Raw genomic sequence first — 25,554 nt, 5'->3', positions numbered from 1 at the left:
CTTGAAAAGCATCTCCTGTGGATCAAGGCAGGCGACTGTACTGGTTCAAACAAACTCAGGCACATAAAGGTACTGTGAAATAAAGCAGTGATTATATAAATGAGAGGTCATGTCAATGCCATTATTTTCTGTCTCATAAACCAAAGATGGGATCATTATTTGCTTTAATAGAACCAGTTTTTTTTTTCAACCAAATTAAATTCCAATTCAGACATTTCAAAGAGGTTAAGGAAATAAAGAGGTTAATGAAATATAAGTCCACAGTTAAATATGTTTCCTTTGTAACCTAGCAGGTTATTTAAGGTCAAGTGTATTCTTGCTGATTTTCTGCTTGCTTGATCTACCAATAACTCTAAAATGGGGTGTTGAGGTCCCTAGCTAAAATAGGAAGTGGACCTATTACTCCTGGCGGTTCTATCATGTTTTGTCTTGTATTTAGTTAGGCTATTAGGAAATATTCACTCCTGGAAAATCTCTATCATGGAATATCTCTTTACTCAATCATTTCCTTGCTCAAAATCAACTTTTGTCTGAACTAGCTATCCTAGACTACATTAACCTGACTAGTCTCTGTGCCTTTTTTTTTGGGGGGGGGTGCACACCCAGTGGCGCCCAGGGGTTACTCCTGGCTCTCTGCTCAGAAGTTGATCCTGGCAGGCACAGGGGACCATATAGGATGTTGGGATTCAAACTACCATTGGTCCTGGGTCAGCTGCTTGCAAGACAAATGCCCAAGCGCTGTGCTATCTCTCCAGCCTCATGTGCCTTTACTTTTAACTCAAGCTCTAGTATTTAAATTCCAGATTCTTGTAAACATCATGGATTTGGGTCTTGTTGCTTTATAATCCACTCTGGCAAAAGTGGTCCTTTAATTGTAGTATTTAGTGGACTACTTTTTTTTTTTAGCCAATAGACACACCTTTATTTACCAGGTTCTTAGAGTATGTTCTTTCCCTAAGGAGTTCTGCCAGCTAGTTCACACAGCGACACTCTTTAGACTGTTTCTATTTGAATCGAATGGTAGATTCACATGTTTTGTCTGTCTTTTAATCATTAGGCTTTTGCGTTATTTGACTAAACAATATCTAAGACTCATTTTCATCTATATTTTCTTGAAAGAAGTGAAATTCCCCACATGTCCACTTATTAATTGGAGAATATCCCCAGTGTACTAGGGACTATCTATTTACATCATGGGATGTTGATGTACTTCTTATCTCCATGAATGAATTGCCTCATAGCAGAAAAATGGTTGTTCTTTGTTTAGATCTGGCATCTTGAGATCTTTGTTAGAGCTGCAGTCATGTAATACAACCCCCTCTGCAGTGGGTTAAATAGTGGCCCTCCAGAAAAGCTATGTCCAAGACCTGAAACCCAGAGCTGTGATGGACTTAGTAGGGAAAAGAGGCTCTAAGGAAGTAATCATTGAAATAGATCTTTTAAATTTAAATTGATTATTGAATGGTCAGCAAAATAGTACAGAGCAGTTGCCTAGAATGTGGTCAACTTAGGTAAGTTTGATCCCCAGTATCACATATGGTCCCCTGAGTACTTCCAGAATTGATCCCTGAGCATAAAGCCAGGAGTAAGCTTTATACACTGCCTAATGTGACTCCAAAACTCTTCTCACCAAATCTATCAATAGATACATATAGATATAGATAGATTTGTATATATATATTCATATATATTAAATACACATATGTACATATATCACTTTATATGTCATTTTATATAGTGATTGATATGGTTGAATTATATTCACCAAGTTTATACTGTTTAACTTCTTGTTTTATTTATTCTTTTCCAACCTTCCTTTCCTGCCTTATCAGAATTTTATTGTGCACTAATTGTATTCTATCTTATCTCTCCTCTTAACTTTTAAATCATACTTTTTGAAAATATTTAGCAATAGTCTACCACATCTCTAATATACATTTTGAATTAATTTAAGTGCACCTCTAAAAACACTAGTCACTTCACAGGTAGTACAGGCAGGTGTAGCCTTTGATTGAGAAGCAGATTCCCTCTTGGTTCTTGAGCCCTGACCTTATGACATGGCTGCTTTTCATTTATGTCTCCACGCACTGTGATCACCCATCACCTTTGGGGGGTGCACCTCACAGAGTGCAGTGTGACCTCACAGAGTGTCAGAATTCTGCCTGGCCTGGTTTGAGTCTGAAGGCTCAGAGAACATTCAGGAACTTTTCGTGTGTTCCACCCTTGGTTGGGTTTTGAGTGGGAGTCATGACTGCTGAGCAGGGCGTGTGTCAGACCTAAAACTGGAAAGGGCCCAGCAGTTGTTTTGGAATGTGGGGATGTTAATTGTGAGGCTGATATCACAGCTTTAGACCCTTGATCTGCAGTCAGGAGCAGTCTGGCTGACCAGCTCTGTACGGAAGAGAGAGAACAGCTTCTGAGGCAGAAGCAAGAGATCTTTGTCTCCCCATCTAACTACAAGGAAAGCTAAGTTCTTGCCCTGTGCTGGCTTTCAATCCTAGTGACACCACGGTAATTGTTTTGGCAACAAAAACCTCACTGGCCAACCAGAGCTCTTGCTCTGAAATGGATGGGCATAGATAACCACTATTAATTATCTTATTGTGCCCTCACCAGCTCAACCAGAATTAACCTGCCCGGTTCAAAAAAGGGGGAAGAAATCATTAATCAGAGATTTGATTATAAGATACATGTTTAAAACACTTATTAACAGTGTTGATTTAAAATACACAAAAACGAAGGATTTCTCCAGGAACTCCATCAGTCTCAACTCCCTGACTGGCAGCCCCTCACAATAAGGATGAATGCTCCTGCTGATGATCCCGCAGCACTAAAGATCCTGGAGAGCTTTTGAATCATCCAAGAAAGATTAAATTATGTTCAGTCGCGCTTTAGCGTTAAGTGCATTTGATACTGAATTCCACAGCTGAGAAAGCTGATGATTTGAGGCCCAAGGTGACTCTCTTCTTGCCCAGGAGCCAATTCATTTGTGCTCCATTTGAATTACAAAGGTTTGCTAAACACCCACCCTCAACCCCAACTAAGGTGCTTGCCGGAAGGCATGGGCCACTTAGCTAGAAACCTCACAATTTCACCACTGAAGACAAAACAAGCTAATATGCAGACTGGCAAGTGGAACTGGCAGTAAATACACACAGAATCCCAGCACCTAGCAGACAAGTGAGAGTTCACCCAGTGACCTCTGGACAGAGTTGTACAAGCACAAAGCTGAGAGTGATGGCAGTGCCAGACAGTTAGGGTTTTTGGGTTCAAGTGAAGGGTTCTCAGAACTCTGACAAGTCATTAAAGTATGGAAAATATGCTAGCCAAAGGGAAGTGGATGAGAACATGCAGAGAACCCAGAAATGCTCAGTATTTCTAGACTACATGGCTGAGAGATGTGAGGAAATGATGGGCATCATGGTGGGCCTGAACATTGTGCTACCTTTGCTTCCCTATAGGCCCAGTGGCTCCAAGAAGTGTCTGGGGCCCCTATGTTTTGATTAGCTATGCTTTAGAGCTGCAGTACTGAAAAAGTTGCATTAGGGTGAGGAGGGGAGATCCATGAAGATACAGACCATTTGGAGCCCAGGACCCATGACAGCAGATAAAGAAAAGGGAACTGGATGCCTGGTGCCAGATTCTGCCAAAGCAGGTTCCATAACACTTGGCAATGAGATGGGAGAGGCAGAAGCTGAAGGAGTTTCTGGAGCAGCTTGTAGAAAGCTGTTTGCAGAGAGATCTGCTTCCTTCATACCTCCCTGCACCCACTGAGGATGCTTCCACCCATTAGGAGGCCAGTTCATGAGTCCATCCCTTAAGCTGAGCTTCAGCTCACTTCTGCTGTGATCCTCAGCCAAAGCCCAGTGGGTGTCAATGCTTTAGTAGGTACCAAGAAAATGGGTGCTGAGCTGAGTGCCTTAGACTAGTTTCCCCAACAGCAGGCCTTGTAGCAAGAACTGAAATGCAGGTAAGGCTGGTTGAGAAAAAGACCTGGTCATAGTTCACGACCATTAGTAGTTCCAGGGGGCATGAGGCAGCATAAAGGCAGGCCAGTGCCCTGTGCTCAAGGCCAGGTGTCTAGGACATAGCTGACAGCTCTGTTCACTCAGCTGGAGGTGCTGCCAGGTCTGATCTGGGTTCTGACTCCAAAAGGTTATGCAGATCTGTCTCCTAAGTAGGACTAACCACCCTAAAGGCCCTGTTAATATTTCTCTCCTAAGAAAAGTAGAAGTGAAGAGATTGCAGGGGCCTCTCCACCTTCCACTCCTATGGCCACTTTAGGGTTAAGGGGCTCCCTGTTGGCTCTGTTCTCAACACTGGTGGGCTGTGAGAAAGATCCCCAGCATGAGGAGAGGAAGGGATTCCCACCCCCCTGATACACAGGCAATCAGTGGCCAAAAATCAAAGATCATGTGTCTAAACCTCAAGTAGGAACCCAAGTGCTAACTAACTAACTACCTTGGATTAACACCCTGGCAGGTTCCTGCCCCATGATATCTGTCTGACTCTGCTGAAGGCTCGGGCCCTGGGGAGCTTAAAGCCACTTTCCATAAGGGATGACATTTCCCTGGCTGGTCCCACACCAAGAACAGCATCAAGCTGCATTCCTTTATTACCAACCCCTCAGGAAAGAGCCTGGTGTCAGTCCTGTTTGGTGCCAACCTGGAGTCATATTGGGGAAAGGACCCACATTACCCTGATGATGCCCTCTGTGATACAAAGTTAAAAATTCAGAGAAGGTCTTTCCACCAAAGGACATTCCCTCTTGGGAGCAATGAATGTTGAAACCTGCTGATCCCTCCCAGCCTCCTGTCTTCATGATAGATAAAGAACTGGAGTCTAGATTTGTTCTGGTCTTACCCAGAACCAGCTGCTGCCCAGCTGGCAAAGGGTGGAAAGTTCTAGAAAGCATCCCTCTACTCTTCTTCCATTCCTGCCCCTCTCCTGAACCACAATGGAAGCCAAAATATAGAGAAGAGTGATCCTTGGGGAGCTGACAAGAGTCTCTCACTGAGCTCACTGAGGCACCCCAAAGATGAAAGGGCTTGTGCTAAGTATGAACATTTTTCTCTCATTAGATTCTCCATTTTCTCCTTTCAGCACGTTTTTCATTTCAATAGTTCTTTTCCTTTCCAGACCCCAGGAGCCAGAAATAAACGCACATAGTCTCCTCATTGATGTAAATAACCATTGGCTTTATTGAACCCATCTGCTTGGGCAATTGGCTAGAATCAGAGCTCTGGAGTGTTTCCACCCACCTCCCTTTGGGTATTCAGGATATGGAGTGAGTTGTTGCCCTGCCTGGGCACGTTTGCTCAGCTCCCTTTAGGTTGGCACTTCCTCCAGGACCTGTGGTCTGGGAGCTCTGGTCCTTCTCTCCATGTTCTCAGAGCTCTGAAATCTCTTCTTTCACATGAGCAATAGTTTTAGCTCATGGGCACTTCCTCTTTATCCCTCTTATCCCAAAAATGCTGCTTTCTGCCTGCCTCCCTGCCAGCCCCATCAATCTGTGCTGGGACCCTAGTTTGAAGGCAGAGTTAATGACAGTTTGAAGGAACAGAGAGAGACAGTGGCTGCCATCTGGAGTCATGGCCCCTGAGACATTCCCAGGCCACCCGGTCCCCACACAGCTGTCCCCTGCCTGTCCACCTACATTGCAGCATCCTCCTCTGCTAAGTAATGTTGGATTGACCCTGAGAGGGGGAGATGGAAGCCTGTGCAGAGATTCCTTTGTTTCCTCTCACAGTGACTCCAGGGGACAAGCACAAATAAGTTCGGACAGCTCGGAGAGCTAGCGATGGGATTTCAATCCTAGGACTCTGGCTCTAGGGCTGGGGCCCTTAGCAACTCCAAAACAAACTCAGCCTCCAAGCAGGGAGCTCTCCAAGTTCCTCCAGTCTGGAAAGGGGATGTAGGCAGCACTGAGAGCCATGTTTTCCGACTGAGTGGGGCTTTGCTCTTTGGGATCTGTTGGCTGTTTGCTATGCCCCTTGGGTATGATTCATTCTTGGCTTTGATCATCTATAGCTCCTTCCTTTCTTCACTCTCCTTTCCTAGTCTTGGCTTCACATTCTGTCAGCACCCAACCCCTTTGATCCACTCACTCTGAAGTACTTTGGGAGGTCCTACTATGTGCATAGTACGTTGTACTATGAACGGGATGAAGACAAAGGGAGTCTTTAAGGCTGGTTCTCACACCTCTCATCTCTCACACCTTCACTCTCCACCCTCAACTCCATACTGCAGTGTCTCAGTCAGGCCTTTCTCCTTTCCCTAGATGGGCTGCCCTTCTCATGTTTTTTTTATCTCTGCAAATGGCTCCAAACCCAGGCCTGCATGTGCCCACCCAGATTTCACCTAGGCCAGTGGTTGGCAACCTGTGGCTCGTGAGCCACATATGGCTCTTTACACTTTTAATTTGGCTCTTCTGTGTTCGGGCGGCCGCTCCAGGAGTCAGGACTCTGCTCCTAGCCTCTATCAGTGCGCGCCCTGTGTGCAGCCCTTGCGGCCAGCTCCACACAGCTCTAGTAGGGTTAGATGATATCGGGGGGCGTGACTTTCTGTGTGTGCCATCCTATGTATTTTCGGTATTAAAAATGTGGCTCTTGGGGCCAGAGAGATAGCATGGAGGTAAAGCGTTTGCCTCTCATGAAGAAGGTCGGTGGTTCGAATCCTGGCATCTCATATAGTCCCCTGAGCCTGCCAGGAGGGATTTCTGAGCATAGAGCCAGGAGTAACCCCTGAGCGCTGCCGGGTGTGACCCAAAAACAAAAAAAAAGGGGGGGGCAGAGAGATAGCACAGCAGTAAGGTGTTTGCCTTGCATTGCATGCGGAAGGTCGCTGGTTCAAATCCCAGCATCTCATATGGTCCCCCGAGCTGGTTCAAATCCCAGCATCTCATATGGTCCCCAGAGCCTGCTGGGGGCAATTTCTGAGTGTAGTGCCAGGAATAACCCTTGAGCATTGCCGGGTGTGACCCAAAAACCAAAAAATAAGAAAAAAAATGTGGCTCTCAAAATAAATTCCAATCATGATTTAGGTGAGATTTGGCTCAGTTGAAAAAAAAAAAGGTTGCCTACCACTGACCCAGACTGGAGTGTCTGCATACTCCATGATTGGAGCATAAAAGCTACAGCAGGCCTGTGAGGCAGGATTCCTCATGTGCCATGAGATAGGCTCCAGGAACATGTCTGAGATTCCCCCATGCCTCATACAAGCTTGCTTGGCAGCAACCACTGATCCACACTCCCTTCCCATGTATGACTATGCCACTGCCTGCACCACTTGGTTCCACACACTGACTATCAGCAGTACACCCAACCCTCCTTCCAGACACATCTCAGGGGCTCTTTCTGGGGCCTTCTGTGGCTCCTCTGACCCCTCAGCCAGTATTAATATTTCTCTCACACACACATCTTTCCTTACAGGGGCAGAACCTGTTCTTTGGGAAGAGTAAGTCCTAGATCCCTCTCTCTGCTTGCTTTGCCAGCTCTTTTTTTAAAAATATATAAAATCTTTATTTAAGCACCATGATTACAACCATGATTGTTGTTGGGTTTCACTCATAAACAGAATACCTCCCTTCACCAGTGCAACATTCCCACCACCAATGCCCCCCTCCTCCTCCATCCATGTATTCAAGCTGTATTCAAGCCAGCTGATTCTCCAGCATCCTAAGTCACCATAAGTCACTATCCTGCCCCACTCCCCACTCCACTACCTACCCACTCCATCCATCCTTTCCCTGGGTTTATAGAAATTCTTGTCCCAAAGAACCCCAGGTTGGAAGAAAACAAGGTCCCAGGCAATCTGTTAGTCTAGGACCTGAGAAAGAAGGGAGGCCAGGTCAGACCACCTACTTGGATCTAGGAGAGACTCACACTTCCTTTTCTTTGTCTTTGTGCTTCTGAAAATGTCTCTCTAGAAGGACTTCCAACCCTATCTATGCTCCCCACCAGTTGCTGTGGGATCATCATGAAAAGGGAAGAAGAAGAAAACCTCCACTAACGGTTTGGGGTTAAAAGTGAGTTAAAGAGGGCCCTAATGAGAGAAAGGGTAGGGGGCAGCCAAGAGAAAATCAAGTGTAGGGTATTTAGTTGAGGGGCATCCAACTGAGTATAGGGATTGGACCATCTGGAGGGCAGAGAGAGGTCAATGTTATGACTGGTCTAGGGGTCTAGAAGAAATCTGGGATTTTCTACAAGCAAAGAAAGTAGATGGTGGGAATCACAGTAACCACACTAGCAAGCTATTGTATGCAGTGTGTGAGAGTAATGCACACCCCAGGTGTGGGTGCAGAGTATCAGGTACCTATTTTATCAGCATTAACTTTATTCTCAAAAGTTTTCACAAGTACCATTTGTCCAAACTTATGAAATGCCTAACACCATGGAGAAGTCATGTGGGTGATGGGAGTGATGATAATGATGATAGTGGCTTCCAATGACAAAATATGGTTCTTTGAGGGATGTTGAGAATGGGATGTGAACATGTTGGAGAGCACAGGGTAAAACAGAGAGCTCTATGTCCTTGTCTTAATTCTATGCACCTAAAACTGAAGGAAATACAGTCTTTAATAGAAAACAGGTTAAGCCTAATCGAATGATGTGCTCCTTTACTTCCTAGGTATTTACCCTTGCAAAGAGTAAACACGTGTACATAAATATTCTTAGCAAACTAGTAAATTGTATGCGAATGTTATTTATTCATAGTAGCCAAAACCTGAAAACAATCTTCCTCTTGTGGGAAATGATCAACCAATTATAGTATGTTCTTAGAATACAGAGGTTCCCAAACTTATTTAGTTTACCCTTTTGCAGAAAAAAATATTAAATCATCCCATGTTCCCCTGGAAATCTGCCTTCTTAAGCAAACAAACAACAGAAAGCACACACACACACACACACACACACACACCCATTGTGTTCAAGGATTCTACTTTCCCTCTGGTTTGTCCTAGGGCCCCTCTGGTAGAGGGGAGGTGTCATCCACTTGGGGAAACACGAAGCTTTATGCAATACCCAAGATTAATGAGCTATTGATACAGCAAGTTTTTATCTGTACAACATATTTTTAAACTCTCTGACTGTAGCAGGAGTGGGGATTGTAAAGGGGTGAGCGTGAGAACTGACAGACTAAGGGGGTCCTAGAGCCTTCAGTTAAGGGACATCGGGAACAGGCTTGGGTGTTGGCAGGCAGTGTAGACAGAGACAAATGAATAGACCGGATAGACTTGAAATCTGGAAGGCACCAACGCTGATCCTCAGCTTTGAGCTTAGGCAACTGAGGATGTGGGGGTTGGAGGTTCCTTTAGGGAGAAAGGCATAGATGTGGGAGGGAAAGGCTGCAAACCCAGTACCCTTGCCCTGAATTAGCCCCTGAGCTCGTGTCAACCCTGCAGCCACATTCTAGAGAAAGCCTAGCATGCAGATGCCAAGGTTAGCCTGCACCCGCGGCCCCATGCCAAGAACCACAAAAGCCTCATTTTATTTAAAACACAGAACTTGGCAGAATTCCCTACCTAGACAGAGACAAGCCCATTACTTCATCTTGTGAACTGCGTTACAGCCTCTGTTTTCGTGTATCTATTAGCAAGGCCTCTCAGCCGAAAACCCAGCCAACCCATCAATCATTCCTCCCAGAGGCCCACGGGCCAGGCTTAGAGATAGGGATCCCAGGAGGCAGCCAGAGACATTTGCACGCAGGACAAAACCCCAAAGACTTCCCTGTTTGTGAACAGGGGGCCTCGTTGTTTTATATTTTTAATTAAAAGCAGATTTTTATCAATTCCCCCACCCCAAAATCTACTGGGGGAACTGTAATTTTGCTTCCAATCTTCCTATTTAATACTCCCTTAATGCCCATAAAAAGCTTTGGCGTTTCAGTTCATGATTTGATTCCTTACAGATAATTAGCTGCTGGAATGACTTGGAGAGAGAGAGAGAGAGAGGCAGGTAGATATTTTCACAACTTGGTTGAGAGTGGGTGGGTGAGTTCTAGGAGAAGCATCCCCAGGCGGTCTTGGCACATCTCCATCCCTGAAACATAAACACGCGATTCATTTACAGGCACCTTCATTTAGGCACTGTCACTGCTGTCAGAAAAGTACTTTTCTTCCTGTTTCTGAGGTGCGACTATCATTCAGTTCAGCCGTCCTGGTTTCCCCACCATTATTCCCTGCCCCTGGGCCACACCTCACCTTGCCACTCTGATCCCCTGAGACATGACAGGCCTTTCTTGTCTCTTCGGCCTTCTCTTCTTCTTGTCCTCTGCTTGTCACACTCCGTAGGCCCTTCGTCACCCTCTTTCTTACTTGGCTCCTCTCATTAATAACTCTGGGCCTCTGCTGATGATAGGCCCATAAGAATAGATACACTCACTGTAAAGGATTTGGTAGGTCCATTTGGGGTTTTCAGTGTTGTTATTTGTTTTGGTGGAGCCATATCCAGCAGTGCTCAGGAATTACTCCTTGTTCTGTGATCAAGAATAACTAATGGCAAAGCTTGGGACTATATGATACTGGGGATCCAACCCAGGTCAGCAACATGCAAGGCAAGCATCCTAGCCACTGTACTATTGCTCTGGCCCTATTAGTGGGCACATTTGAAATAAGAGTTTTATACTAGCACAACAAAGCATGTTGTGTCAGTGAGTGTGCAAGTGAGCAAATAGCTGAAAAATCTGTAACTGAGAGGTAAATCTTTTTTTTTTGTTTGTTTGTTTTTGTTTTTGGGTCACACCTGGCAGTGCTCAGGGGTTACTCTGTGACTTTGTGCTAAGAAATCACTCCTGGCAGGCTCAGGGGACCATATGGGTCCATGTGCAAGGCAAACTTCCAACTCCAGCCCCTGAAAGGTAAATCTTTACTCAAATCACATTCAGTTTTGGAATTGCCCTCATCTGAGCTTGGGCCATCTAATTTCTTTCCTTTACTTTTCTTGAACTCTGCCTTTCTCTTTCTCTTTGTCACATTCAGTGGTGCTTAGGAGATACTCGTGGTTCTATTTTCAGGGATCACTCCTGGTAGTGCTCAGGAAACCATATGTGGTCTAGGGATTGAATTAGTATTGGGTACCTAGAAGGCAAGTACCTTAACAACTGCACTATATTTTTAGGCCCATTCTCTCTTTTTTTAAAATGTTCTTTACTTCACTGAAAAACAAATTTACTCAAGCACATTTCCTCCTTGTTTTCTACCCACTTAGGTCTATAGACAGACAGGCAGGCAGGCAGGCAGGCAGGCAGGCAGGAGGGCAGGCAGGTAGGCAGGCAGGCAGGCAGGCAGGCAGGCAGGCAGGCAGGCAGGCAGGCAGGCAGGTGGGTAGGTAGGTAGGTAGGTAGATAGGTAGGTAGGTAGGTAGGAAGGTAGGTAGGTAGATGATAGATAGATAGATAGATAGATAGATAGATAGATAGATAGATAGATAGATAGATAGAATGATAGGGAGAAGTTGACATACAAATGGATGGATGGATGGATGGATGGATGGATGGATGGATGGATGGGAGCAGAGAACTACATAAGCCAACAACAACAACAACAACAAAATAACCCTAAATTATCATTCTGCCTTTTTTCCCCCTTTCTCATGAAGACCTGTCATTTTTTCCTCCTACTTTTACTTTTCCACTCTTTGGCTAAATTGAATAGTAACTCAAAGTTCCAGCAGGTAAATGTCAAAAGCTAAAGAGAAGTAACTAATAGGACTGAGCACACAACTGTGACTCATGATCTGCATTATTTAAAAATTATGAAATTTTTTTTTTTTTTGCAAATAGCCAGGTTATCAAGAGTGAGAGGGTATCAGAAATTATTCAGTTAACTGAAGTTCAAAGTCCCGGGGGCAGTGGTTTTCTGTCTTAACACGCATCTGAGTAACCCAGCAGACGTCTTAAAAACATAGACTGTTAAACCCCAAGAGTTCTAATTCACTAGTAGAAAGTCCCAGAGGTTTGGGCAGAGTCAGAGTTCATATATCCAACAAGTTTCTGTTGCTGAGGAACTTCCCTTGGAGAACCTGTGCTGAAGAGTCATGCTCCCAGGTTAATTTGTTCTTGTCTCTTTTCATCAAATCACATTCTCTAGCATGTTTTTAAATGATTGAAACAAAAGTGTGACTATTCAAGACCAGGGAAAATTTCAGAAGATGATGGAACTTAAAATCAATATCTTAACTCTTAACCCATGTTTTCTGGCATTTGAACTCTCATTTCTGCCTCCCAGTCTCCTATATATTCTCCTACTCCTGCTTCATGAGAAAAAAAAGACCTGGCCCTGCTGCTTGTCATTTGAAATCCAGGACTATATTTGAGATCCTAGATGAGCATATATTCACGTATATATTCATAAAAACACATTCATACTAATACAAAATATATCTGTGTGTCTGTAGCAGATGAACTTGTGAAAGAATAGCTTGACTACACAACAGGAATTTAAGAAAATGGGTTGGACAGGGTGCAGAGCAAGCCAACTCTGATTTGAGGACCAGCCATACCAAGTACCCCAATTGTGTTACACAGCAATGAGAGCCTAGAGGAGAAAATCTCTGAAATACTGATTCTCTTCCCCTAAAAGACTACTTCCCCAGTTTTGGGTGGCTTGCATAGATTTTCCAGGTGTATCTATCTCCTAAATTGAAGACACTTGAACTCCTTAAGACTGTTGTCAATTCTAAGAGCTCTTCAGTGGACAAAAAAGTTCTTGAAAAATACTTACATTGATCTGCTTTCTATTGCATCTCTCTCTGTCTCTCTATCTTTCATTTCTCTGTTTTTATTTTTAATGTACCCCTGGATGCATCCTCTAGACATCTAACTTAGCACTCTGAGCTTTAATCAAGAAATAGCTTGAGCCCGTGAGACCATCTTCAAATTTACTCTTCTGATCCAGTACATCTTTTGCAAGAATGAAATGAAATAAGAACATGAGGCCTCTCATTCAAAGATGGTTAGGATTTAGAAGATATGTAAGAGCCCCTTCTATGTGATAGCTCTGGATGAAGGCATAGGCTATATGTAACCAGTGTTTCTAGACCCTGTTTACTGGCTAGACTCTCTTCTAAGGAGCTTTGTCTTCACATGACTTTTGTTTGTTTGTTTTTTGGACCACACCTGGAAGTGCTCAGGGATTACTCCTGGCTCTGCACTTAGGCTCTGCACTCCCGGCAGACTCAGAGAACCATATGGTGGGTGTGCCAGGGATCAAACCTGGGTCAGCCACATGTAAGGCAAGTGCTCTACCCACTTACTATCACTCCAGCTTCTTCACCTGACATAAGCGCTGGGAATTAGGAAGTAACCCTTGGTCCCAATTCTCTTCCAGGAGCTCTAATACAAACCATCTTTTCTTTCCTTTCCCATTCTCCTCCTGCCCCCAAATTTGACTTCATACTGCAGGCAGCTGGTGGAAACCATTCAGAAATCACTCACCAGCTCCCAGCCCAACCTCAATCCAAAGTCCTGGCAGTGACTCTGTGTTCTCCCAAGAGAATTCCCAGCATTTAGAAGTCAACTTGAGCTGAGAGTCTCACATAGGCGCCAGTGAAAATGGGCATCTACTCTAGGATGGAAGGAGACAGTGCAAGCTTAGAAGCCGTGTCCTGGTTCTGAAAGTGGGTCATTTAGTTATTGGCAGGAACGTTTAGAGGCCTCAAGGGCAAAATAAGTCAAACGCAAAATGACTATTAACGTCCCGAAGTTACAAACCAGCTGGGGAAATTAGGAAAACTAATAGAAAAGTAGATCTTGCAGCCCTGCAAGTGAAGCGACAAGAGAAGTCTAGGAAACAGGGAAACCACGTCCCCCAATAAAGAGTCTTCCTAGCTGGGTTGAAATTTAGTTTCTGTTGGGAATGGTGCTGTAAGAAAATTAAAGAGGGTAGAATTTGGGAGTATTAATTAGAAATGTAAAGAGCTCTAAAATCCAAACAGAAGCTTCGCTGAGCCCAGCCCCCCACCCCAGGCAGCACAGTAAGAATTCTCTCTCTCTCTCTCTCTCTCTCTCTCTCTCTCTAAATATATATATATATGTGTGTGTGTGTATATATATGTATATATATATTAAATTGACAATTTTGATAGATACATAGAGAAATCAAGGAAACAGTATAAGGGTTTGGGCACTTATCTTGCAAGCACTAGTTCTATTCTTAAAATCACATGGCCTCCATCATCTCAATGAGTAGATAACTGGAGGCCCACTAAGCACTGCTGAGTGTGGCTTTAGTTGCTTCCAGGGTGACCCTGGTGGTCCCTGACACCAAACACAAAGCAGCACCATAACCTCGACCCTAGCATTGACTCATCAAATTATAGTTGACCAAACTGGGCACTGCTTGGGAGCATTCCCAACTAGAAAAATAAAATATTATAGAAAACCCTCTGAACAAATACTGTTGGCCAGCAAGGGTCAACTTCTTCTTCCTCCCGGTACATTGGGATTGAGGACATTCTCCCCAACTCTTGACATGTAAAGAAGGGATCTGAGGCTGATAACCAGAGATTGGCTATTCCCTTCCAATAATGTTTATATAGGACCAAAAGAGGAACTGGAATATCTGAAGGGTAGCATGATATAGCATAGGGTAGGTGAGGCACTTGGGAGAGGCTCAGCATGAATAATTGGGCTTAGGAGTGCCCCTAAAGCAAGGCAGCCAGGTGGTTGCAGTTTGGTTGTCACTGATGGCATCCAAAAACCCATGAACTATACCCAGTTCCAGCTGTTAACAATTCAGCACCAATCTTGTTTCAACTCCACCCCATCCATGTCCCATTCCCCCCCCAAAATGATTATCTGGGAGCAAATCCCAGATTTCAAATTCAGGGTAATTTTAAATTAGCACACAATACTATTAACATAAAATAATCAAAAACACCATTTGTAGTACTATTTCCTTATGTGTCTGCCTGAACCTCTTTTCCCCATTGTTAACTATATTGAGGAGGGTCTGTCCTGTGGTGCTCTGGAGAACTAACTGTGCAATGCTGGGGATAGAACCAGGAACCTGAGCATGCCAGACATGGACTTCAGCCTTTTGAGCTGCCTCTCCCAGGCTTTATTCCTGGCTTTGTAGTCAGAGATGACCCCTCTGGTGGCACTCAGTGCTGGGGGGATTATATAGGATGTCCCCAATTTGAACTGAAGTGGGCCATATGCAAGGCAAACTCTTTAATTTCTGTACTATCTCTCTTGCCTCTTGATATTGTTTAACCATCATTTCTGGTGGTAAAGCCTGTGTGACACAATTGATTGATATATCTATGAAAGACTTTTTTCTTTTCACTAAATAACTTTACTAGTGAAGAAATGAGACCAAGTAACCTAAGGGATTCCTACCCCTAAGTTTTGCTACTTGAATCTCCATAGTGTGGTTTAACATGTGCTTCTGTCCCTGTGCTTCCTGGAACTCAATTGTTAGAAATGGAAAATTCAAGCTTGAATTATTTGAGATACTAGTTCAAAGATATATCGTACAGTTTAAAGGAAGTTGATGTCTCATTGCCTCTTTTGGCAATGTCAATCATTAATACTAATTATTAATTTTATATTCAATTATTTGGGCTTTCAGAAACCATGGTGTTTTAATTTCCACTTTTGTTTATAAGAGTATCTCTACCAAGAGAATCTTGCTTTTATTAACTGCGTTGTCTAAGATACAGTTGAACTAGGGAAAGCAACTTACATGCTTAAAATAAGGACCCTCTCATTGTCAAAATGGATTAAAGGTTGTAGCTGTTATTTTAGAATGTCATTAAGACTTGGATATAAACATACAAATATGCTTGATGTACTTCAGTACATTGGCATTATTATCATTCTGCTCAATTTATCCTACTTTGGCCAGTTAGAAGCCTATTTGTTTCTCTCCTGAGTGCCCTTGAAAGATGGTCCTTGTCATCTCTGATAGAGTCCTTAAGTTCCCCTGTAACAAGATGCTCCAGGTCACGTGTGGCTTCCTGTCATCATTTAAACTAAAATCTTCCACTTTTCTGAAAGCCGCCAGTTTGGCTTCATGCAATAATGTATAGAAGTCAATCCAATGCTACAGTGATGGAGATTATTTCAAGCAGGTGGAGCTGAAAAATGTTTTAAATTTTTTAAAAGACTAAAATTTTAATTTATACTTTCATTGAAAATTATAGATTGAACCTGATAGATCTTATATGCAGATACATTTCAGGCTATACTTCTGCCATGAAAAAAATATCAGTTCATGGGCCAGAGTGATAATACAGGGAAAAGAAACTTGCCTTATACAAAGGTTAAACCCACTCAGGTTCTGTCCCTGGTACCAAATATAGTTCTGAGATCATTGCTAGGAGTGATTCCTGAGTTCAGATTCAGAAGTAATCTTGAGGAAAACCAAGTGTATCCCCCAACAGCACAATATACATTGATATCTAGAATTATTTGTCTAGTCACTTACAGTCTCTAAATGACAAAATACAATATCTCCTTCTTTCTTCATTAAGTACAGCCTGACACACACTGTTTTTGCATCTAACTCCTGGAGCTTGCACTGTCAAGCAATGTAGCAACCCCCTGTGTCTCACAGTCCCCAGGATTCTATCAAGAGGAGGTGCAGAGCTGTTTCTGAGTGATTTCCAGATTGCAGCTATTGCAGAGAGAGCTGCTATAGAGCTAAATGTGCAAGACTTTGCACCATTTCAGGCCCTCCCACAGCTGGGAGGGTTGAAAACCTCTGGCTTAGAAAGGAAAGTAGGTGACAAAGACAGCCAAGGTTAAATTCCAGTTCTGCCCTGCTCTGAAAAGAATATCTAGATGATATTGAGACAAAACTTACCTCACACATTTGTGGAGGGGATTAAATGAGTTAATATATATATATATAGTGCTTAAAGAAATCTTTGAACACTGAAAAGTGTGTTTTGTTGCTGGTTTTGTTGCTCTGGCCTTTGGGAATCCTGACATCTCTGATTTTGCCTTCCCAATTGGACTCCTTGGCTATCTTTTAGCCCTCAGGATGTTGACACAACCGAATTAGATGATCACTGTGGAATTTCTTGAAATAGCTACTAATCTCTAGAAACACAGAAAAGGATATTGCTTTCGTCACCCTGATTAGAGACTGGCCTTTCTGGAGAATTAAGCAGATTCACAATAGGAGGTTCTCATCTCTGAAGCTAAGGCAGTGAGGCAACGTGTCAATTCCCTCGATCCACTAATTTAATTGATTTCTTATTTTCTACTAAATTGACAGACTGAGTAAATTGACCACATTGACTGGTTATTTTGATATCATTTAGACCCAGCTTGAGTGGAGCTAATGATGAAGAGGAAAATAATTGCTATTGACATTGCTGTCAGGATCAAGCCACCTTAGATGCACCAACAGTGCCACATTGAAAACGAGGACGCTCACCATGTCAACCAGTTTCTTGTTCCACCAACTGAGGTTCCCAGAACAGAACCTACCCAATCCATTGCACTGCATTATAAGGTTGACCAAAATAGAGAATGGAATTCGGAGCACTTTGGAAAGAATCCACCCATTTGTAAATGAACATGATTAGTAGAACTCTGTGGGCCAATCCTAAGTGAATGGAAGAGCTAATAGACATAAGAAGATGAGCATATTTTACATGTGGGGTGTGAATCATGGCCCCCCAGAGATATTCTGGTCCTCATTCTTGAGATTATGAATGCTATTATGTGACATGGCCAAAGTAACTTGATGTTTAAATGAAGGACCTTCAAAGGGACATGATACTGGATTATCTGAGTGGATCCAAGATATTTGCCAGAGCTCTCAAAGAGGTAAACTACGATGGAGTCAGAGAGATAGTACAGCAGGTAAAACGTTTGCCTTCTACATAACTGATCCAGGTTCGATACTCCGCATCTCATATGGCTCCCTTTGCACCACTGTGAGTGATCCCTGAGCACAATCAAGTGTGGCCCAAACCCTGCCTATCCCCACAAAAGAAGTAAACAAGAAAAAATTTACTGTGAAAATGAAGAACAAATGAAGATGCAAGCTGAAGATCACAGAGATCAGAGAAAGAGCATTAAAGTTATACGAAACAAACCAGAAGCCAGAAAAGCCGAGAAAACAATCTCATCTAGAGCTCTTAAAGAACCTACTCTCCTGTCACCTTGACTTGAACTCAGTGAAACTGATTTCATATTCTGACCTCCAGACAGATAGAAAATATAAACATATGTTGCTTCTGACCAGCAGATATGTTGGATTTTTAGAGCAGCCTTAGGATACAAACACAACCCACCCAACCACCCCCACTCCAGATCCAGCAGTCATCCCCGTAGAGCTATTTCTGGGTAGGAGAGGAAGCTGAGCAGATAGAGGACTGTCCCTGTCTCTTTTTCAAAGCATTTCTTTTTTAAATGTGACTTTTACATAAGATCTCATGGGGTGGGGTAAAAGTGATTGCCTAAAATAGGGGGAAAAAGGACCTGAAAGAGTGTGTATTTGTATGTCTAATTCGTGAAAGACCCAGGCTTGTGTGCCAAATACAGGGTGATTACAGTGTGGTGACAACAGCCATCTTGCTCTGATGCCTCCATTTCTCAAATCATAACTCAGCAAAATAGGGTGCCAGTTCTTCATTTTAGAACCAGGTCTTTGTAATCCTCAACTTGAGGAACTAGAAAACATTATCCATAGCTCTCAATTTTTAAACACCCTATTTAATATTGGGTTATGATACATATGATAGGTTTGATGTAAAATTCAAATGAGCATATAGAGTGTATATATATATAAAGCCTTAGCTTAGTCCCCTATCAAGTAAAGCACAGAGGATGTTAAACCTTTATTACTATGTTCCCAGCATCACAAAGGTGGCCAGAAACAGCAATCCATTAAAGAGATAATAAAAAATAAACAATAACCATCCAAAATGAGAGGAGCTATGATAAAAATGTAAACAAAGGCCTGTGTGGTCCCAGCATACTGTCTTAAAATTTTGTCTATTGTGGCTGGAGAGCGAGTACAGCAGCTAAGCACCTGCCTTACATGTGTTCAACCTGGGTTTGACCTCCAGAATACAGATGCCCCCTGAGACCTGCCTGGAGGGATTGCTGAGCACAGAGCCAGAAATAAGCCCTGAGCACAGCTAGATGTGACAAAATAAAGTGTCTAGGGTCAGAGAGGTAAACCTTATAAGCAACTAACCCCAGTTCAAATCCACAGCACTACATATGGTCCCCTGACCACTACTGGGGTCACTCCTGAGAACAGACAAAATAATAGCCCCATAAATCTCTGGGTGCACCCACTATAGAAAATAATAATGTGTCTAGAAGGGCTGGCAAGATACTCAACAGACTAAGCACATGCTTCACATACAAGAAACCTAGGTTCCACCCCCAGCTCTACATAGTCCCCTAAACACTGCCAGCACTGACTATGAAGTACAAGGGGGTATAACCCTTGTCCCCCAAACAAAATATGTATGTATAACAAAAAACCTACTAGACCACCTTCACCAGAACTGTTCTAGCCCATTCCAACTTCTCTCAAGCAGATTATTTCAGTTGCCGCCTCTCACTTGAGCAGTCAGGGATCCTGCCAGAACTGAAGTCAGCTCCTGTCACAGCCCTACCCAGTACTTTCCAGCTGTTCCCTTTCTCTCTCCAAGTAAAGCCAGAGCCACTTACTATAGCTATTGGCAATCTATATATATCAAGTTCACTGGGCTGTGGGTAGGTAGCCAGATATTAGGGCCAATGTAATCTGAGTGTGAATGTATGTGTGGGTGTGGGTCCATTTTGCAGAGCCAAGCAGTTGGGCTGGTAGCCTGAGAAAGATGGATAGGGACCTCAGCTGAAGAGTTTCTCAGACCTGACTTATTGGAACTGGACCTTCAGTCCTCTTCTGCCTTCAGACCTCAGCTGAAACTGCAGCCCTTCCTGGGTCTCAAGCCTGACATCTCTGGACAGCCGTTCCTGGAGCTAGCTCCAGACTATGGGATTTCTTGGCAGGCACCATAACACAGGAGCTAATTTCTTACCCAGTCATGAGTCAGTTCACAAGACTGTGATCCACCTCAGACTCTGTGAATCATGGTGGACCTTGAATCACTACTGTCCAGTGGAATTCCAGGGCTACACCAGCCACTTCATGCATTTGCATCCCTGTGTTTCATGGAGACATTGGTTCTCTTGTGCTTGATTTTATTTCATGTTCCGAAGTTGATCATCTCATCCAAGCAGAGAAAATCTACTACTAATGTTGCATTTACACCATAACAGAGTCTCTAATCTCTCAGGCCAGGCTGTGTCCCTGAGAGATTAGTGAAGCTGAGATGTCACGCAGTGAGGCTTGACTAGGATAATCATGTCCTATTGGTTCAACATGCCCACAGACAGCACTTGACATGCTACCAACCCCCAACCCTGGTGTCCTCCCTCTGCAGCTCTTTAATCTCAACTTTGCTTTATCTCCCTCTATTCCTCACCCCCTCCATATCCCCCTTTCTTCCCCCCTCCCCTCTTCCAGTCACATTGATCTTGTCTTTTTCTTCCCTCAACCATGAAGACTCATGACAAGAATATATCCTGAGAATTGTGTCATTCAGTGATTTAGGTATTATGTAAATGGAACTTTAAGACTTGCTGTATGTACTGTGAACTACAATGCAGAGATTTCTTTCTTGAAGTGCCTCTCGAGCCAGATGAATAGAATCATGGGTAGGGTGTATTCCTTTCACATGGTTGACCCTTGTTCAATCCCTGGCACCCTATACGGTCCCCAGAGTATCACCTAGAGTAATTTCTGAGTACAGAACTAGAAGTAAGCACTTAAAACCTCTCAATGTGAACCACTCCTCCCAAAAATAAACACCTCTTATGGAAGAAGATGGGTGGATGGGTGCAAGCAGGGGGCAGGGGGCATTGGTGGAGGAACGTGGACACTGGTGATAATAAGATTGACGTTTAAATATTTATGCCTTAATACAAATCATCAATATCTTTGTTATTTATCTATGACTAAATAAAACATTTAAGTATATTAAAAGATAAAAATATATTTTCTGTATGCACAGGCAATGATGAACAAAAGAGCAAGAAATAAAATTAAGTTCAAGAACACAGTTTCCCTCTGCCCTGTGCCTATGATCTTCCCTTTAGTATCTATAGGGGTCTACGTCCACATTTTTCTCTATATCCAAATAGTATACAAATAGGAATCTATCCCAACCATACTTCTATGAAATAACATATACATGTAGACATTCATACACCATATCCAGTCTTTTCTGCCCTTATATTTTTTCATTTTCATTTTCTCTAAGCTTTAGAGAGCTAGACCTTTTTGTCTTCTTCGGTGTATTCCCAAATCCTAAGCAGGTGCCTGCCAGTAACTTAAGGTTCTATTTGTTGCTTGATTAATACATTCAAGTTTTAAGTTTTATGCTGGAAGAAAAGATAGGTCTTATGATAACTGACAACAAAAACTAGAAAATCAGCTCAGAAGACTGGAGTTTTGCTGAGTATTCTTAAAGAATTAGGCAGAAGAGAATTCAAGGTTTTGACCTCCAACAGGGACCTGGAGGACAGACACTCCATACTGCTGATTAAGGGCTGATCTTTATGCTTTAACAGCCAGCCGAGAAGAGAGCATGTTTGACATTCCTGTCTATAAATTAAGGAGCCCAAGCAGATATAAGCTGGAGAAGAGTGGAGAAAGCAGCCCCATACAGAGCCAAGATTTTCCTCAGAAAACAATTGGATCAGCTCCAACACTGAGATAAATTGGAGACTGAGGCCCTAAAGTTCAATGCCAATGAGAATAGCTGCAATATTTTTAGTTGAAAAGAGCCCACCAGACCCATAAAATCTCAATGAAGAAATCAAACATGGAAGGTCTAGTTTTAAGCAATGTGACATGCTGGTAAAACCTCCAAGAGTATCAGAGAGTGAAATATTGCCTCTAGTAAGTAAATGAAGTGTGCTATTTGTTGCTGTGCATGGCTGTTAGAAGAAAGAAGTTGAAATGGCCAAAGTTGTTGTGTGCATTATGGTCAGGAAAAGAGACTAGTGACTGGGAATCAGATGAGGGCTTGCTTGCCAATTGGCCATAAAATGTGGATAATGACTGCCTACTCTATTCCATAGTGTAACCACAGTCAATGAAGAAAAGTTTGCAAAAGTGACTTAAAGTGTCATAAATCCCAGTGAGTGTGAAATAATCACCTACATGGTGTTCTAAATGAGCTCTTTCAGTGATGAACAGAGGTGGACCAGGCTCCTAAAGTGGAAAAGCAAGCCAAAGTAATACTGCCCCGGAAACATAGTTTGCATCCTTCAGCCCTGAAAGAGTTTCTTGCCCTGCTGTCTCTTCAGCCCATCTCTGACCTGTTATGGCTGACATCACGACATCTGGCTGGAAAGAGTCACCAAGAATTTAACTCTTCGATAACTGTAATCACCTGTTACTGATTATAAATGTTTTCCATGGCTGAAATGATCCAAATGCTCTGGGTTATTCATCATTAAACAATTACAACAAATACATAAAGGGAGGGCCAAATTATAGAAACTGAGTCAGGAGGAGTCGCATTCAGAACTTCCTTGAAAAATTACTGAGCTTTGAACATCAAAAACACTCAAGTCAGCAAGTAGAAGTCAGATTCTGAAATAAAAACATCATGTCATCTTCACATTTTTCCAGTGTAACATTCAACACTTGAAAGACACCAGAGAAATGTCTAAAAATCTCCCCAAGGATTCAAAGTCTAAAGCAAGAGTTTCCTATTTATTCTAACTAGCCTTCAAGTAGGACAAAGTTGAACCTGCAAAAACACTAGGCTATTGTCCCAGAGCTTTTCTTGAGAAAATGTCTAAAGGCCAAACTCCAGAGAAAAATAATTCAAATACATCCACCTATGAGCAAGAACTGGCACACTCACATATGTGATGTTGAACAGACGAGAAGAATGTGAGATTCCGAAGAATCCAGATTTGGCCTATGGAGCAAAAAGAAAAATTAAAGAAGAAGTAAAGACAGAAAGAAAATCATCACTTTGATTTTGGCCTCATTTATAATAGGTAAGTGACAGAGAATTACTATATAATGGTGAGAAATCAACTCATCTTTATGCATTCAAAGTAATTTCTTAAAGTACACTGTAAGAGACATAATGGTTTTGACTAAGTTTGGAAAACTATAGATAGGGTAGAAAGGGCAAAAATTGTAAAACAGATTAAGTTTATAATTATTTAGTCAGAAAAGTATTAGATTCTGTGTAAAGGAGCAGGGACTCAAAAACTGCATTTAATTTTATGAAGGTAACAACTAGGACAAAAACACAAGCTCTCCTAGATCTCAGATAACTACACACAAAGCAGAAAATCACAGAATGAAAAGAAGCAGCAACCAAAAGGTACACATAAAATCCTATGAAAAACTAAACCAAAGCATATGTATCAGCTTGTAAAAGAGCTTTTGGTCACTATGAAAAGTAAAAGGTTTTCAGCTGCTATCACAAACAAAATGCAGGATATGGAGCACATGAAAGACAGCAAAAACAGTCATTGAACAAACAGAAGACCGGGCAAAGGCTTACTGGATAGATACCAATAAAATGAGAGCAGGGCCTGTGGGACTCCCAATAAAACAAGGTAGAACTGAGAACAAGCACATTAAATGATGCAAAGAAGGGGACTTTATGACACTAATGGTACAAGCACAATGAAGAGACAACAGTTATGAATATTTATATACTTGATTACACAGCAGCAATATTCCTAAAATAGAATTTGTTTAGACATATAGAAAATCAGACAAAAACCTCAATTTTTTCAGTCCATGACAAAGCAATTTAATAAAATTGTTCATCTTTGGTCCTTTACAGTCAGCAGTACCACCTCAAAATATTACCTTCTGATACACTTACCATATGGGCACAGTATTTGTTTCATCATTATTTACAAAAGTTTGATTTTCCTATTCATCAAGAGAGGGCTAGTTCAATAAATTATTTAATAAATTAGGTATACCCATTCAATTAACTCTGAGATAAGAGGGAAAAAATAAAAGGAACAGTTCTATTACTGATGGAAGGCATTTGGATGTGTTTTCATTTTAAGTTACAAAGAAAATGTGTTACATATACTTTGCATGCAAGAGAGAAATAGGAATATAAATTCATATTTGGTTATCTATGCCTGAAGAGGCTCTGGAAGGAGAGGCAAAGTACAGTGGAAATTTGAAATGTTGGAGAAGGTGGATGGATGGAAAGCAGGTCAACAGGAAAAAAGAAGACATTTCACTGCATACTACACACATTTTTTTTACCTGTTAGAGTATGGCTGTATTAGCTATTAAAATATCATTAGTAGGGGCCGAAGAGCTAGCATGGAGGTAAGGTGTTTGCCTTTCATGCAGAAGGTCATTGGTTCAAATCCCAGCATCCCATATAGTCCCCTGAGCCTGCTAGGAGCAATTTCTTGAGCATGGAGCCAGGAGTAACCCCTGAGCGCTGCCGGGTGTGACCCAAAAACCAAATATATATATATATATATATATATATATATATATACATACATATATATAATTAGTAACCCTAGATGTTATTTTTATGGTTAATAGCCATTAAACTATTAATATCAAATGGATAGCTCAAGAAATTGAAGCAGATTTTGTGTACAGAAGGTCAGGTATTATATATACCTGAAGCCACATGATCCTACAAGCATTTTCAAGAGTAATCCCCAAATATATTAACCATATGTAGTTAAACCATTTCCCCAAAAGAATCCCACAATGTGGAAGGTACAAAGACCCCAAGTCATAGCTTTATCTAGAACTAAAAATTAGCAGGGTCTTTTTTTCAAAATTTTGATAGAAAGTATTCCATTGTCCTCAGTTTACCTAAAAATAAACAAACATGTATTTTGTTTAGCTCTTATTGTTTTCCTTCATACAATAAATATGGGCCAAGTTCAACAACTCATCGCAATAAAGCCTTTTGCTTCTTAACCATGTCAGTCAACAGGTCCAAAAATGGAGCCACTTTTGCAGAACTCTACCTCGCCAAATCCAGACATAACTTACTTTCCTGACCTCTCCAGAAATGAAATATGATCATCAATCAGATGATCTACTCAGTTTCAGGTAGGTAAGTCCTGCCTAACCCCTGCAACCCTGAAGGAAAGCAGCCCAGTACTAATCACATATTGCAAGTATGTTCTGGCTCTCTTTTGTCTTTCATTTATACAGCTCCTCAGCACTCAGTTCTACTGGCTGATGCCTGATTCATAAATCATTGAAGAAGATTAATGAGATCTTTAAACTTTACTTGGTTGAACTTAGCTTTCTTATGCCAGAAGTCAAGTAACTCTCAATGACTCTAGGCCTAGGAAATCGGATGAAGCTCCGATTTGAAATGTAACTGGCTTGAATTGAGGTGTGCTAAACGGTTACATATATATTTGGTTTATATTCTTGATCATTTTTAATATCGATTACATGTCAGCATGATAATATTTTAGGTATATTAGATTAAATGAAGTATGTTGTGAAAGTAAATTTTGCCTGTTTATTTATTGTTGTTCTTGTTATTT

The sequence above is a fragment of the Suncus etruscus genome, chromosome 15, assembly GCF_024139225.1.
Source record: "Suncus etruscus isolate mSunEtr1 chromosome 15, mSunEtr1.pri.cur, whole genome shotgun sequence".
NCBI lineage: Eukaryota > Metazoa > Chordata > Mammalia > Eulipotyphla > Soricidae > Suncus > Suncus etruscus.
The sequence above is the reverse complement of the archived record's forward strand: the minus strand, read 5'-3'. Positions refer to the sequence as shown.